Genomic DNA, 14,104 nt, shown 5'->3' with positions numbered 1-14,104 from the left:
GTACAGAAATGAAGCCCAACTATCATGTTTTACAGTCCTGTGGTCTCAACTAATCAAAGTGATGTCATGACAAAAATGAATGAACAACAAAACATTCTTTCTCCTTCATTTCTGTCACACAAAGCTGTATGAAACATTTCTCGTGGTTAGTATCATGGTTGCTAGGCAACCTGAACAGCGCGACGAAGGCTAGACCGTCCCATTTCACAAGCCTCTCACTTCCGCACTTCCCGTACTTGTAGTACGCACCGTACGTAGTACGCGTAGTGTGCGTACTTCAAGCGTGCATACCCTGAATTGGGACACAGCCAATAACTGCTGAAGCACCAGGTGTGGCGACTTAATAGGAGCCTCTGGCTGATCAGCAGGAGAAAAAGAGTCACGTGCTTGTATGCGCGTGTGTCTGTGTTGCAGGTTAATTAAGGGAAGGGAGACTGAGGATAAAACACATAGTTAATGTAAGAACAATAAGAGTTGACTTTTTAATTCTTAAGAACTGTTTTGTGCAGGCCTACTTTTAAATATAACCAAAATCTGGAGGTCTGTGAGACTTCTCTCTTTATGGAACATGAATGAAATTAAAAACAAAAGGGGCTAACTTCAAATAAATAAAATGCAGCAGTGGGCCATTAATATTATTAATACAGTATGTAGATATTTGTTTTAAAACAACAGCATGTATTATACTTAATGATGGTGTATGCAATTGATAATATTTTTAGGCAGCAGAATTTGAATGTAGGCCAGCTCAAATGTTAAAACCAGATAAAAAACAGATATATCATTCAAGCTTTCATTTATGATTGTTGCTTGCTTTGAAATTGTGATGTCACCATTAGATAAAGTGTGCAGTGATAGGTGTAGCAAATAATTGCTTATGATATTGACTACGTTATCTAATAGCAGCAAAGTATTAGAGCATTATGACTGTGAAGGTTCTCAGTCATTCAGGTCATTGTACTTCAAGAAGACGTTTCACCTCTTCACATCTGGGAAGCTTCTTCAGTGAAGAAGTCCAGACACTTTCTTTCCAAGCTCCTTAGACTATTAGAGTTTAACATGACTAAGAAACTTGTGTGGCTTATTGCAAATGGATGAAACCACATATTACCTTTAATGAACATGGTTATCTTTAATAAGGTGTAGAAAAAAGAAAACATAGGACAGTTGTTGTTTGTATTCCAGCTGTAGTAAACACAGAAGTTAACTGAATCTTTTTGACTACCGAAAGTAATGCAGTATTGACTGACGCTGATTTGAGTTGTCTCATTCTGTATTTGTGTTCTTTATCTTTTGTTACACAGATTGAAACAGATCTTTGGTTTTGCCTTTGCTGGTAAGTATACAGTGATGAAGCAATATGACACTGTCATTGTATAGCATGTCTGACAATTTACATACAGTAGTTTTGCTTTTTGTGACATCCATTTACTGACGGGCAAAAGCAAATGGTCAGGATTTGTAATCTGAAGCAGCAAAGCCCGCACATGGGACCTCTGACTGTCCCCGAAAATGTCCCTGAAATTTAATAGCCATTTATGGCTGATTTTAAGCACTTAAGCAATGAGAAAAAAACTAAGAGAACTAGAGCTGTGAGTGCACAGTGTTTGCTATATTAAAGTCAGTGTGTTCTCTATTTATGCTATAAGTTAAAATTAGTTTATTAATTATTTAGTGAATACAGTGTGTTTGAAAATTACATAGAAATGTTGGCAAAAAGGGAAATATTGCAAAATACATAAATATTCCTTCCAACAGGTATATCCTGCATTTGTGCCAACAAATATTGGAGCCTATTCTTTGCACTTCTGTAGTATGAATGCTTATATTACACGTTATAGCCATGTGATACTCTGCAGCTAATATTAGTCCTCTTTATAGTGCAGTAAGTTCTTAAGGGAAATTAATGATTGTACTAGTTATTTAATGTCACAGTAAATCAGATTGCGTGTGACACAAGGCACAACGGTCTAAGTCATTAAACAGTGATCTGATGTTTGAGCCACAAAGCTTCTGTGTTGGAAATATTTGGTGTATCTTGCATTTGTGCCAACAAATATTAGAGCCTATTCTTTGCACTTCTGTAGTATGAATGCTTTTATTACACGTTATAGCCATGTGAGACTCTGCAACTAATGTTCATAAAAGCTTGAAGAAATTGAGGATTTTACTAGTTATTTTATGTCACAGTAAATTGGATTGTGTGTGAAGAGGCTCAACTGTCTGAATCATTGAACAGTGACCTGATGTATTGTTTCCTTTCTTTAGACTGCTGATCTGATCGTCTCAAGTCTGGTAAGTAAAGGTTTGTCTGAGGTCCAGTGCTGGGAAAAGTCTTTCTTCCTTGCAGATTTATTTTGTTTATGTTTTTTTGTCACATTTAAATGTTTTAAATCATCTAACAAGGATAACCTGGATAAATACAAAAAAGCAGTTTGACGGTGATGATTCTGTTTATGAAGCACAGAAAATCAAACCAGAACAACCTGGTCTAATGTAAAAACATGTTGCTGTCTAATACCCAGTCTAATAGCCCTAATAGCAATAAGTACCATCAAGCATTTACAGTAACTATTAATGACTGATTTGCATCACTGGGGGGATTTTGGACAACTCTACTTTCAGATTTTGTTTCATTAAGGTCTAATATACGGTTTTCAAGTCATGTAAAGTTCTCAATTTCATTGAAGTCCAGAATCTGATTAGTCTGCACCAAGAGTTTTGTTTCGTTCAGAGTTCCTTGTGTGTTTTGGAACAACTCATGAGTTTCCTGCTGGGAATTCCAAGTATGATTAATCTGAAGCTCAGGACCTGACGGCATGATGCAGGTCCTGAAGTAGTAAAGGAACTTTGGACCATCACACATGTCAATGTTTTTGCCTTTTTGTCTACAACCTCTGGGATGGGCTGTGTTTAGTGGGGTCTCCAAATCCTTAGAAGTCTGTTTGTAAACATATCTTGAGCGGCTCATGAGTAGCTGTTTAGGGAAAATTATTTTTTCACATAGGGCAGGGGTCTCAAACTGCAGTTCTCAAGGGCCTGTGTTCTGAAGCTTTTCCATGTGTCCATGTTACAACACACCTGAATAAAATTTGTAGGTCATTAGCAAGAGTATAGAATTTGACTGCATGCTGAGGTGACATCCCCTAACCCTACCTACTCAATTAAATTTGAGAAATATGTTTGGAAAAATGTACTTCTAAAATACTTTTATTTCATCATGTTCATTCACTCGTGAGTTGCTGTAACATTAAGCAAATGGCTGAATTGCCACCTCAGCATGCGGTTAAGTTTATAGTCTTTCTAATGACCTATTAATGTTATTCAGGTGTGCTGCAACAGGGACACGTGTTAAATTTATGGGACACCAGCCATCGATGACTGGAGTTTGAGACCCCTGATGTAGGGCATTGAGGATTTCAAAAGCTTCTTTCTCTTCAGAAATTAAATCCCGGTCTGAAAACTGCTTTTTGTCATTTGTGATGATGACTTGGAAAATACAAATGGGATGAAAACATAACATTAAAAAATTTGTTAGAGGCCAGATAAAATCAAGGCTGTGTTTTTGAAAATAATCCTGCCCACATTTGCAAAAGATGAACTGTATGTGAAAGTCATTTTTGTTTGTTTGTTAGTTGTTGTTGTTGCTGTTTTTTAAAATAAATATGGGAATCTCCAGCAAAGTCCTTACATGCAACAGCTCACATTCAGGACTCATTTCTGTTTTTTATCATTAAATTATCTACAAAGAAATTATCATTATACTACATTTTTATAATTAGGCCCTAATATCAGCTATCATAAGTTTGTCATAGATTTAATTCAGTGCTTATTGCTGTGTATCAAACATGCCCCAAATGTGACTGAAATATATATAAACTGCTGTGTAAGAACCATGTGGCACCAAATTTTTCATTTTTACCAAAAGTCATACTGAGTAAATTTCTGTGTACTTCTAAGTTCTTTTCCTACTGAATTTTAATTTAACTTTTCAGACTGTGTTTTTTTTTAAATTTATTGTGTTAATAGGATTTCAGTGCAGGCCACCTCAAATGTTAAAGGCTACAAACATTACATAGAAGCTATCATTTCTCATTGTTGTCTGCTTTTAAATTGTGATGTCACCATTTGATAAAGCGTGCATTTCTAGGTGTAGCAAATCATTGGTTATGATATCTACTCTGGTATGGAATCGAACCTAAATTGTAGAGCATTACATGACTAAGAAACTTGTGTGGTTTATTGCAAATGGATCAAACCACATATTACCTTCATGAAGAGGGTGATCTTTATTAGGGTGTAGAGAAAAAAAGAAAACAGAGAGGAGCTGTTGCTTGTATTCCAGCTGTGGTAATCAAAGAATTTTCCTGAATATATTTGACTAGAGAGAGTGATGCAGTATTGACTCTGATGCTGATTTGAGTTGTCTCATTCTGTATTTTTGTTCTTTGTCTTTTGCTACAGAGTGAACAGATCTTTGGTTTTGCCTTTTCTGGTAAGTAGACAGTGATGGTAATGTTTAGTAATTTACATGGCCAAAACACAGTCAGGATTTATAACCTGTAGCAGCAAAGGCCCCACACAGGACCTCTGACTGTCCCTAAACTTTAATAGCCCATTTATGTCTGATTTTAATTTTTGATGGCTTATCAAGTCCAAATATAGCTAAATGTCAGAGATGTTTGCATACACTTGTTCAATTTCTCCTTATGCTACATAATCCTTATGTGGATTATGTAGCGAACACAACTATGAAAGTGCTTTGGGTGAGTCAGTATAGGTGGTAACTTAAACAGTTAAGAGCAACACAGCTATCGATTTTTAGTGTCTCTCATCTTCCACTTATGAATTAGCATGAAGTCAAAACACTAGAAGTATTTTGCCTGAGTGACTACAAAGGATACTTTTACCCTTAACCGATAATAAAAAGTAAGAAATGATGAGGTTTTCTGTTGCTTCTGATTTAAACACTTACTTTGGATTCAATGTTTTAACCTGAAATGACATTAAAGTAGTGGTTCTTCACATTTTATTACAACTGACTTCTGATAGAAAATGTTTGAGCCACAAAGCTTCTGTGTTGGAAATATTTGGTATATCCTGCATTTGTGCCAACAAATATTAGAGCCTATTCTTTGCACTTCTGTAGTATGAATGCTTTTATTACACGTTATAGCCATGTGAGACTCTGCAACTAATGTTCATAAAAGCTTGAAGAAATTGAGGATTTTACTAGTTATTTTATGTCACAGTAAATTGGATTGTGTGTGAAGAGGCTCAACTGTCTGAATCATTGAACAGTGACCTGATGTATTGTTTCCTTTCTTTAGACTGCTGATCTGATCGTCTCAAGTCTGGTAAGTAAAGGTTTGTCTGAGGTCCAGTGCTGGGAAAAGTCTTTCTTCCTTGCAGATTTATTTTGTTTATGTTTTTTTGTCACATTTAAATGTTTTAAATCATCTAACAAGGATAACCTGGATAAATACAAAAAGCAGTTTGACAGTGATTCATTCTGTTTATGAAGCACAGAAAATCAAACCAGAACAACCTGGTATAATGTAAAAACATGTTGCTGTCTAATACCCAGTCTAATAGCCCTAATAGCAATAAGTACCATCAAGCATTTACAGTAACTATTAATGACTGATTTGCATCACTGGGGGGGTTTTGGACAACTCTACTTTCAGATTTTGTTTCATTAAGGTCTAATATACGGTTTTCAAGTCATGTAAAGTTCTCAATTTCATTGAAGTCCAGAATCTGATTAGTCTGCACCAAGAGTTTTGTTTCGTTCAGAGTTCCTTGTGTGTTTTGGAACAACTCATGAGTTTCCTGCTGGGAATTCCAAGTATGATTAATCTGAAGCTCAGGACCTGACGGCATGATGCAGGTCCTGAAGTAGTAAAGGAACTCTGGACCATCACATTAACAGCATCATGTTTGACTTAAATGCTGGTGTTTTTCTGAAATTCATCTCTCACTGTAGGAGACTCAGTTTAGTGCAGTGAGTCAGCACAGCTCTTGGTGATCAGGTGATCATCAAGATGTTTTTAGGCAAATGTGAGAAAGGATATATGTTCTTTTTGGCCAGTTAATCAGTAAATTTGAGTTGAGTGGATGTAAAGTTAATGTAGAACAGGAAGCCTGAAACTGACTGCTCTAATGTCAGTGTGTAGGTTTGTTTGGACCATATAATATTTACAGGAACTGTTGCAGCACATCTTGGTTTCAGTCAATACACTGTTTGTTTTTATTGTGTTAACAGAATGCAAAAATGTCATTATATCAGTTCCACCACCATTTGTTTAACATTGTCGTTCAGTCCAATATGCACTGTATTTTTCAGATTATAAGGCATAAGGGCAATGAACGGGTCTGTTTTTTTAAACATAAGGTACATTAAGCCAATCAAAACAGCCAGATAAGTCAAGCTGTATTCAACTCATTCACAATAATCTGCAACATTGTTCAGTTGTAACACATAAAATACAGAACGACACATTCACTTTTTCAGTTTATTCCTCTTCCACAAATCCATCAAATTCTTCATGAGCTTATCAGTTTGAAACCTGCTTCGTAAGCATTTCTCTTAACACGTGCCAGGTCCTTATGCACACACCATAATATTATGTTGAAGCACAGTACGAATTACTCCACAAGACTCCTGATTAATTGTAGCCATAATGGTCCGAAAATACATCAAGCGGTGCAGCTTACCAAAGTCTTACTAAATATTTGACAGAATTGAGAGTGCCATGTACCACATAAATCCAGTTAGAGTAAGCACAACCAGAATCAATTCATAACGCACACTGTTGATTTTTGAGAAAATGACAGGATTTTAAGTTGGCCTTATAGTCTGAAGAATATGGTAAAGCCACGCTTATTGGAAATATGCCTAATTCCTGTCTCTTTGTGTCTTACAGGTGACCTGCTGCAGAAGCTCTCTCCCTCTATCATTAACAAGCCATTCAGTCTGTCCTATCACTCTACCCACTCTATCTATTTTCACAAGACGTTCTATCTTGCTTCACTCTATCCCACAAGCTCTATCTAAGTTATCAAAAATCACGTTTTTAACTGGAATCAAATTTTGACTGGAATCAAGTTTTGACTGGAATAATCAAGTTTTGACATGGCCCCAATTTTTGGGAAATTGAAGTTACCAGTACTTCATCTATCTGTTACAGAATTCTGAGAGATCTCTGCTCTCACTGCTCCTTCTTTCCTTTCGTTAAACTCTCTCACATCCAGTCTTTTTGCTGGAAATTACAAGTAGAAAGTTGAAATTACAATAGTAGAATTACAGTACAGTAGAAACTATTTACACAGCTGTAGACTTGTAATTTTAATTTTTACTTGGAATACTTTGGAATAAACACTGATAGTTTGGCTTAGAGGTGCAATTACTTTGATACATTATATAAAATTTACACCTTCTTTAAGGTTTTTTGTAATAAGATAAACTTGTTATTTTATACGACACATTCAGACTGTTGTATTCACAAAAATATTAAATTGCATAACTTCAGATACATTTTGCTAGTCCGTTTCATTGTCAGTAACATTTGACTATAGTAGGGTTATACTATTCTTATTTAGGGACAAACCCATTTCTGTTACTCAGTGTAAGTGTTCAGACACAATTGTCATCGAGAAGCTGCCCTGAGGACCCAGACTTCCTGTTTCCTGACTGCTGCAGAACATCCAGCTGAAGAATCCTCATTGCCTGTCATCTGATCACCACATCACCACAGCTGTTTATATTTGCTTTACATTTTAGATATCTGAAAGATTTACACAAAGTCTACTTAAAAACTAAGAGTTTTATTATAGCCTGTTGATTATTGTGATTTATTCTATACATCCCTTTACAGAAGCTAAGATCTAGTCATTAACAAGTGTGGTTAAAGTATCAGAAGTAAAAATATTGTGTTTTGGAAAAAGCTACAATAAAACTGAGCAAAGTGTTTTCAAAGAACTGAATATCTTTTATATTGAGTTTGGATTAAAGTCAACCTTTTACATCTATTTACATATTTATAAAAACATTGGAACATTTTATATTATATTTACATTTTTCAGATTTAATACTAACTTGAGTAATTCTTCACTGTTTCCAGGTTGAGCTCTGTTTATATCTTTGTATATAAGCTTCAGTTTGTACTTCAATAAAATGCCGAGAAAAGGTCAAAGGTCGCAGTCCCAGAAGCTTAGATGGCAAAAGCAGAAAGAACAGGTAAATGTTTCTCAGAGCGGTGAGCAGGTAAAGGTGTCTGTTACAAGTATTCCCAGTCCAGAAGTGCAGAGCAGTGCTCAGACAGCCGCAGTGTCTTATGCAGATGTGGTAAAGAGAGGTGTTCGCTCAGCATGTGTGCCAAATGCTAAAGTACAGCAGGTAATCCAGACTGAACCCCAGGTAACTGTGCAAACGCAGCATGATGGAGAAGCTCCAGGACCGTCTCATGTACAGGTTACAAACAATGAAAGTCGTCCACGAGTGAGTAGCATCTGTGCATCCCGAAGCCAGGCTTCTGTTAAGTATGGAAAGTACCGGAATCAGCAATGCATGGCTAACAGTTTGGTTTTCCTGTCATTCTTACACGAGGATGAATTCATTACGAGAGCAGATCTTAACCGTGTGTTGGACAAAGGCCATGCCATGCATTCAGATGCCAGAAAGAGGTTCGTAAACAGCGTGTTTCTAGCCTGCGATGAGCTTCCCACAGTGGTCACCAGCCGCAGACACAAGTATCAAGTGGATATGTCTCAGTGTGGTCGTTACGGCACATTTGATGGTACAGATCATCTTCCGAGCCTTGAACAGGGACTACAGTGTTTGGCTTCAGATGTTCGCTATGCTTTGCTAGTCATGGGAGGAACGGTCATCGCAGTTTGCAGGCTGACTTCAGGTGAATACGCATACTTTGACCCTCACCCACGTAAGTCTACAGGAATGCCATTGGCGCTAGCTGTAAGTGGTGGAACTGCAGTTATGTTAAAATTTGCACGTCTTAACGACATGATTGACAGGATCAAATGCTTGTACAGAATGCTTAGCACCGCACCATCCTGCACTTATGAGCTACAGCCTGTCGAGTTTCAGAGTGAAAACATTGCTGACCAAAGATATGCTAATCAAACCACCGAATACAGGCAAACTGCTACAAATGTTCTAACAACAGCTTTATATGAACCTGTTCAGGAATTAAACTCCCAAACATCCACTGAGCAGACAAGGAAAGCTGTGACGGAAACTTTAACCACTGAATTTACATCATTCTGCACGGATTTAAATGAGGCAGCTGCTGCATCTCTGCTACATCAAACCTCTGCATCTTCTGAGAGTGAAACTCAGGTGACATCAGATTCTGTACCTCAGAATAATTCAATTCAATTCAGTGCCTCCTGTTCAACCAAGACAACAGAGGAACTCTTACATAAACTTCTAAAATGTAATAAACAGGAAAGAAGAAAACTGAGGAGAAGATTATTGGCACAACAAAAAGTACCACAAAGAAAGGAAAATCAGAAAAAGAAAGAAAGGCAGATGTACACTTTTGATGAAATCTTTAAGGCAAGGAAAATAAATTCCAGTAGAAAGTCTAATGATCCCGATCACAGACAGAAAAAGAGAGTGTACAAAAAAACCTATATAAACTAAATGATACGTATAGAGAGAAACAGAGAGAACATTTGAGAAAGATTTATAGAGAAAGGAATGATTTTAAGGAAAAAAAGAAGGAGCAAATGAGAAAGCTGTATAGAGAAAGAGATGATTATAAGGAAAAACGAAAAGAGCAAATGAGAAGGACCTATAGAGATGGATTCAAGGAAAAACAGAAGGAACGAATGAGAATAATATATAGAGAAAGTGCTAAAATTAGAGAGAGAAAAAAAGAACGTGTCATAAGGATGTACAAAGACAAGCCAATGTTCAGAGAAAAGCAGAAAGAACGTATAAGAAGAGCATATAGAAAATCTCCAGTATTCAGAGATAAGCAGAAGGAACGAATGAGAAGAATATATAGAGAATCTCCTCTATTGAGAGAGAAGCAGAAAGAGCGTATAAGAAGAATATACAGAACTTGTGCTGAATTCAGAGAGAAACATAAAGCTTACATGAGGTCATATGTATATAACCTATATAAAGAAAGTGAAGAATTTAGACAGAAAAAACAATCCTACATCACTAGACATTATGGCGAAGAGAGAATATTTCAGCAGCATCACAAGAACAATATGAGAAAACGAATGAGAGTAAAATATTGGAACAGTTTTTCTTTTAGACAGATGCATAATATCAGATGTGCAATGAACATAAAACGAAAATATCGTCAGATGCAACGACCAGCTGAAAGTTTACAGTCTCATCCAGATAACACTTTAATGAATGAGGCCATATCTTGTTTCAGATCAAACATTAAGTCAGCACCATCTTATGTTTGTACTGTTTGTCTAAAAGCTTCTTTTCCTAATCAGGTAAAAATCTGCAAAAGAGAAAATTACTCAAAACACCAAACTGTAGCTCAGCAGTGTCTAACTGGTAAATTTTTTCATGTATGTGATGAAGCATGTAATGATCAGTGCAGTTTTCCTGTTGAGAGAAAAAAGGAGTATATCTGTCACACGTGTCACAGTTCCCTCAAAAGTGGACGCATGCCAAGGCTTGCTGCTGTCAATGGTTTAGATCTGCAGGATATTCCAGCTGAACTGTGTGATCTCAACATTCTGGAGAGACATCTGATTGCCAAATGCATCCCATTTGCAAAGATTATTCCACTTCCAAAAGGTAGACAAAGACTCATACGTGGTAATGTGGTGTGTGTACCATCTGAGGTCCAACAAACAGTTGACTCTTTACCTCGGCTCAGAAGCCAATCACAGATAATGAGGATCAAGCTGAAAAGACGACTGTGCTACAAAGGCCATCAGCTGTTCCAGACTGTCACCTGGTCTAAACTCATTCAAGCTCTGCGTAAACTGAAACAGATTCATCCACAGTACACAGATATTATTATCAGAGACGATGCATTGCTTTGTGATCCAACGTTACCTGATCATGACAGCAGTGATGAAGCCAGCATGGGAAGTGATGATTATGATGAAGCAGATCTAATGGAAATTGACAACTATGAAAAAGATGCCCTTTTGTGTGAAACCGAGTCTGAAAGTGAACAAGATATTGATATGGCATCCTGTGATGAACAACCAGAGGAACATAATCCAGAGGAACCAGAAAGTGATTTGAACAATGGAGGTTTTGCTCTAGAAAGTTGTCTGCAGCCTGTAGACATTTCAGAAGAGATTCTCTCTTTCACTGATAACACATATTGTGTGGCTCCTGCAGAAAGAAACAATCCTGTTAGCTTCTTCAGAACTCCTCATTTGGAAGCCATGGCATTTCCTGTGCAGTTTCCTACCGGGCAAATACACTGGATGAAAAGAGACGTCTTAAACTCACACCAAGTGCTTACTTCAAGTCAAGGCTTTTCAACATTGATGCAAGATTTGCTAAAGACACAAATTACCTGTTTTTCTCACAGTTTGTCACTGAGATACACCTGGCTAATTCCAGCATGACAATACAGCTAAGGAAAGGTAAAACTATGACCAAAGATGGACGCAAAATAACATCAGGAATGTTACAAAGTAAGACAGAAGTAGAGAAGCTGGTAAGAAATAAAGATGCAATCAGATTTATGCAGCCACTCAGAGGAACTCCAGCTTACTGGCAGAAAACCACCAAAGATCTATTCAGTATGGTTCGCCAAATAGGAACACCTCAGTTCTTTGTCACTTTCTCTGCTGCTGAGATGAGATGGCCCAAAGTGATTCAAGCAATAAAGAGACAGCAAGGTGAAGAGGTTGATTTTGAAGCCCTGGACTGGTCAGAAAAGTGTGAAATTCTAAGATCAAATCCAGTAACCACGATGCGAATGTTTGATAAACGTGTTGAGGCTTTGTTCAGAGATTTGCTTTTTTCTCCTGCACAGCCCCTTGGTGAAATCATTGATTACTTTTACAGAGTTGAGTTCCAGCACAGAGGTAGTCCGCATATACACATGTTGCTGTGGATTCGAGAAAAGGTAGAAGTAGATGTGGATGATGACCAAACTGTCTGTGACTTTGTGGACAGATACATCTCAGCTCAACTTCCTGATCCAGAAAAACAGCCTGAACTGCACAAAAAAGTCGCTGAACTACAAAAGCACAGCAAAAACCACACAAAAACATGCTTTAAGAGTGTGAACTCTGGTTGTAGATTTGGGTTTCCAAAACCACCGTCCACAAGAACAATGATTGTGAGACAGGATGAGGATTCAGACACTCAAACTGCAAAAGCCAAACTCAGACCTTTGATGAACCTGCTGAAGGAACCTGAAGCTGCTTCCCTCACCATAGAGCAGATTCTGTCACGATGCAACTTGACAATGAATGAGTATGAGCAATGCCTCCAAGACATAAACAAGAAAACGGCGCTGATTCTGAAACGTGACCCAAAGGACTGTTGGATCAACAATTACAACCCACACCTGCTTGAAGCCTGGAACTCTAATTTAGATGTCTCGTTAATATTGAATGCCTATTCATGTATAGAATACCTCTGTAAATATATAACGAAGAAAGAATCTGGCCTCTCTGAATACCTGAAGACAGTTATTGACAACTCTGATAAGAACACAGTCAATGAATGTGATGAAATGAGAGCTGTGATGCAGGCTTACTCAAAAAAGAGAGAAATCAGCGCACAGGAGTGTGTGACTCGAGTCTGTGGCCTAAAAATGAAAAAATGTTCCCGCAGTGTTGTATTTGTACCAACAGATGATAACCCAGTAAAAATGAGTCGCCCCATGAGCTACCTGGAAACCACAACACACGACAGTTGTAATATTTGGATGACAAGTTGAGTGATAAATACAAATGCAGACCTGAGACACCAGAATATGAGGAAATGTCCCTGGCTGATTTTGCTGCCCTGTGCAGGTTGGTGAGTGGTCCAAATGAAGGAAAAGATGTGCTTCCTCTTCTAAACCAGCTTGGATTTGTACTAAGGCGAAAGAATGATAAACCAGCTATAATCAGATATTACCACTGTTCACAGGAAAAAGATCCTGAGCAATATTATGGACGACTGTTGAGACTTTACCTTCCACACAGATCAGAGCAGGAACTGAAACCACAAGGGTTCCAAACCTATCAGTCCTTCTACAACTCGGGTTTTGTACGACTTTCATGTTCAGACCACAGTGAGTCTGTGAAAAGGGTTGTGAAGAGAAATAAAGACAAGTATGAGAAGAACTCTGAGGATATTGAGAGTGCACTGGAAGAGTTTGAACAAAATAGGGATGTTGTGATCGATGAATGGTGTAATCTTGCTCCTGAATCTGAAGTTGTGAGGCTGCAATGTGATGAGAATCTTCCTGAGAGACATTCTGATGATGAGAACGAACAGGAGAATGTTCCCGACTACAGTCGTCAGTCTGATGCTGTAACAGAGATCAGAGCCATCAGAGAACAACCTGCAGTCGATCCAGCTGTGGTACGTGTAATGTATCAGAATCTGAACCAGAAGCAGGCCTGCGTGTTCTATGCTATAAGAGACTGGTGTATTCAGCGAGTTTGTGGTTTGAACCCAGATCCATTTTTCTTCTATATCAACGGTGGTGCAGGAACTGGAAAGTCACATCTGATTAAATGTATTCACTCTGAAGCATCAAAGATCCTGAGCAGACTGCCTGCTAATGCAGAAGAAGCTGACATATCAAATCCAACTGTTTTACTGACTTCATTTACGGACAGCAGCTTTTCTATCAATGGCTCTACGTTACATTCCCTACTGAAACTACCCAGGAGTCTGAACCACCCATTCAAGGACTTGGTAACCAACTGGATGAAGTCAGATCTGAGCTTATAAATGCTGAAATTATTGTTATTGATGAGATTTCAATGGTTTCAAAACCCTTTTTGCTATGTGGATGCAAGACTGAAACAAATCAAAGGCACTCAGAGACCTTTTGGTGGAATGTCAGTTTTAGCTGTTGGAGATTTTTACCAGCTGCCACCAGTGCGACAGTCTAAACCTCTCTGCGTTTATGATCCA

General features: G+C 37.8%; 1 long non-coding RNA gene across 1 annotated transcript; it reads left to right on the top strand.

Moving 5' to 3' along the window:
- The first annotated feature begins 319 nt into the window (after positions 1-319).
- LOC109199713 (uncharacterized) lies at positions 320-8,050 on the top strand. The gene is made up of 4 exons (XR_002060027.2): positions 320-458; positions 1,305-1,336; positions 2,269-2,295; positions 6,927-8,050. It is a non-coding gene; the product is annotated as an uncharacterized LOC109199713 (long non-coding RNA).
- Positions 8,051-14,104: the final 6,054 nt, after the last annotated feature.

Source organism: Oreochromis niloticus, unplaced genomic scaffold, assembly GCF_001858045.2.
Source record: "Oreochromis niloticus isolate F11D_XX unplaced genomic scaffold, O_niloticus_UMD_NMBU tig00001767_pilon, whole genome shotgun sequence".
In the NCBI taxonomy this organism is placed as follows: Eukaryota; Metazoa; Chordata; class Actinopteri; order Cichliformes; family Cichlidae; genus Oreochromis; species Oreochromis niloticus.
Note: the sequence above shows the minus strand (reverse complement) of the source record. Positions and strands in the feature narration are given on the sequence as shown.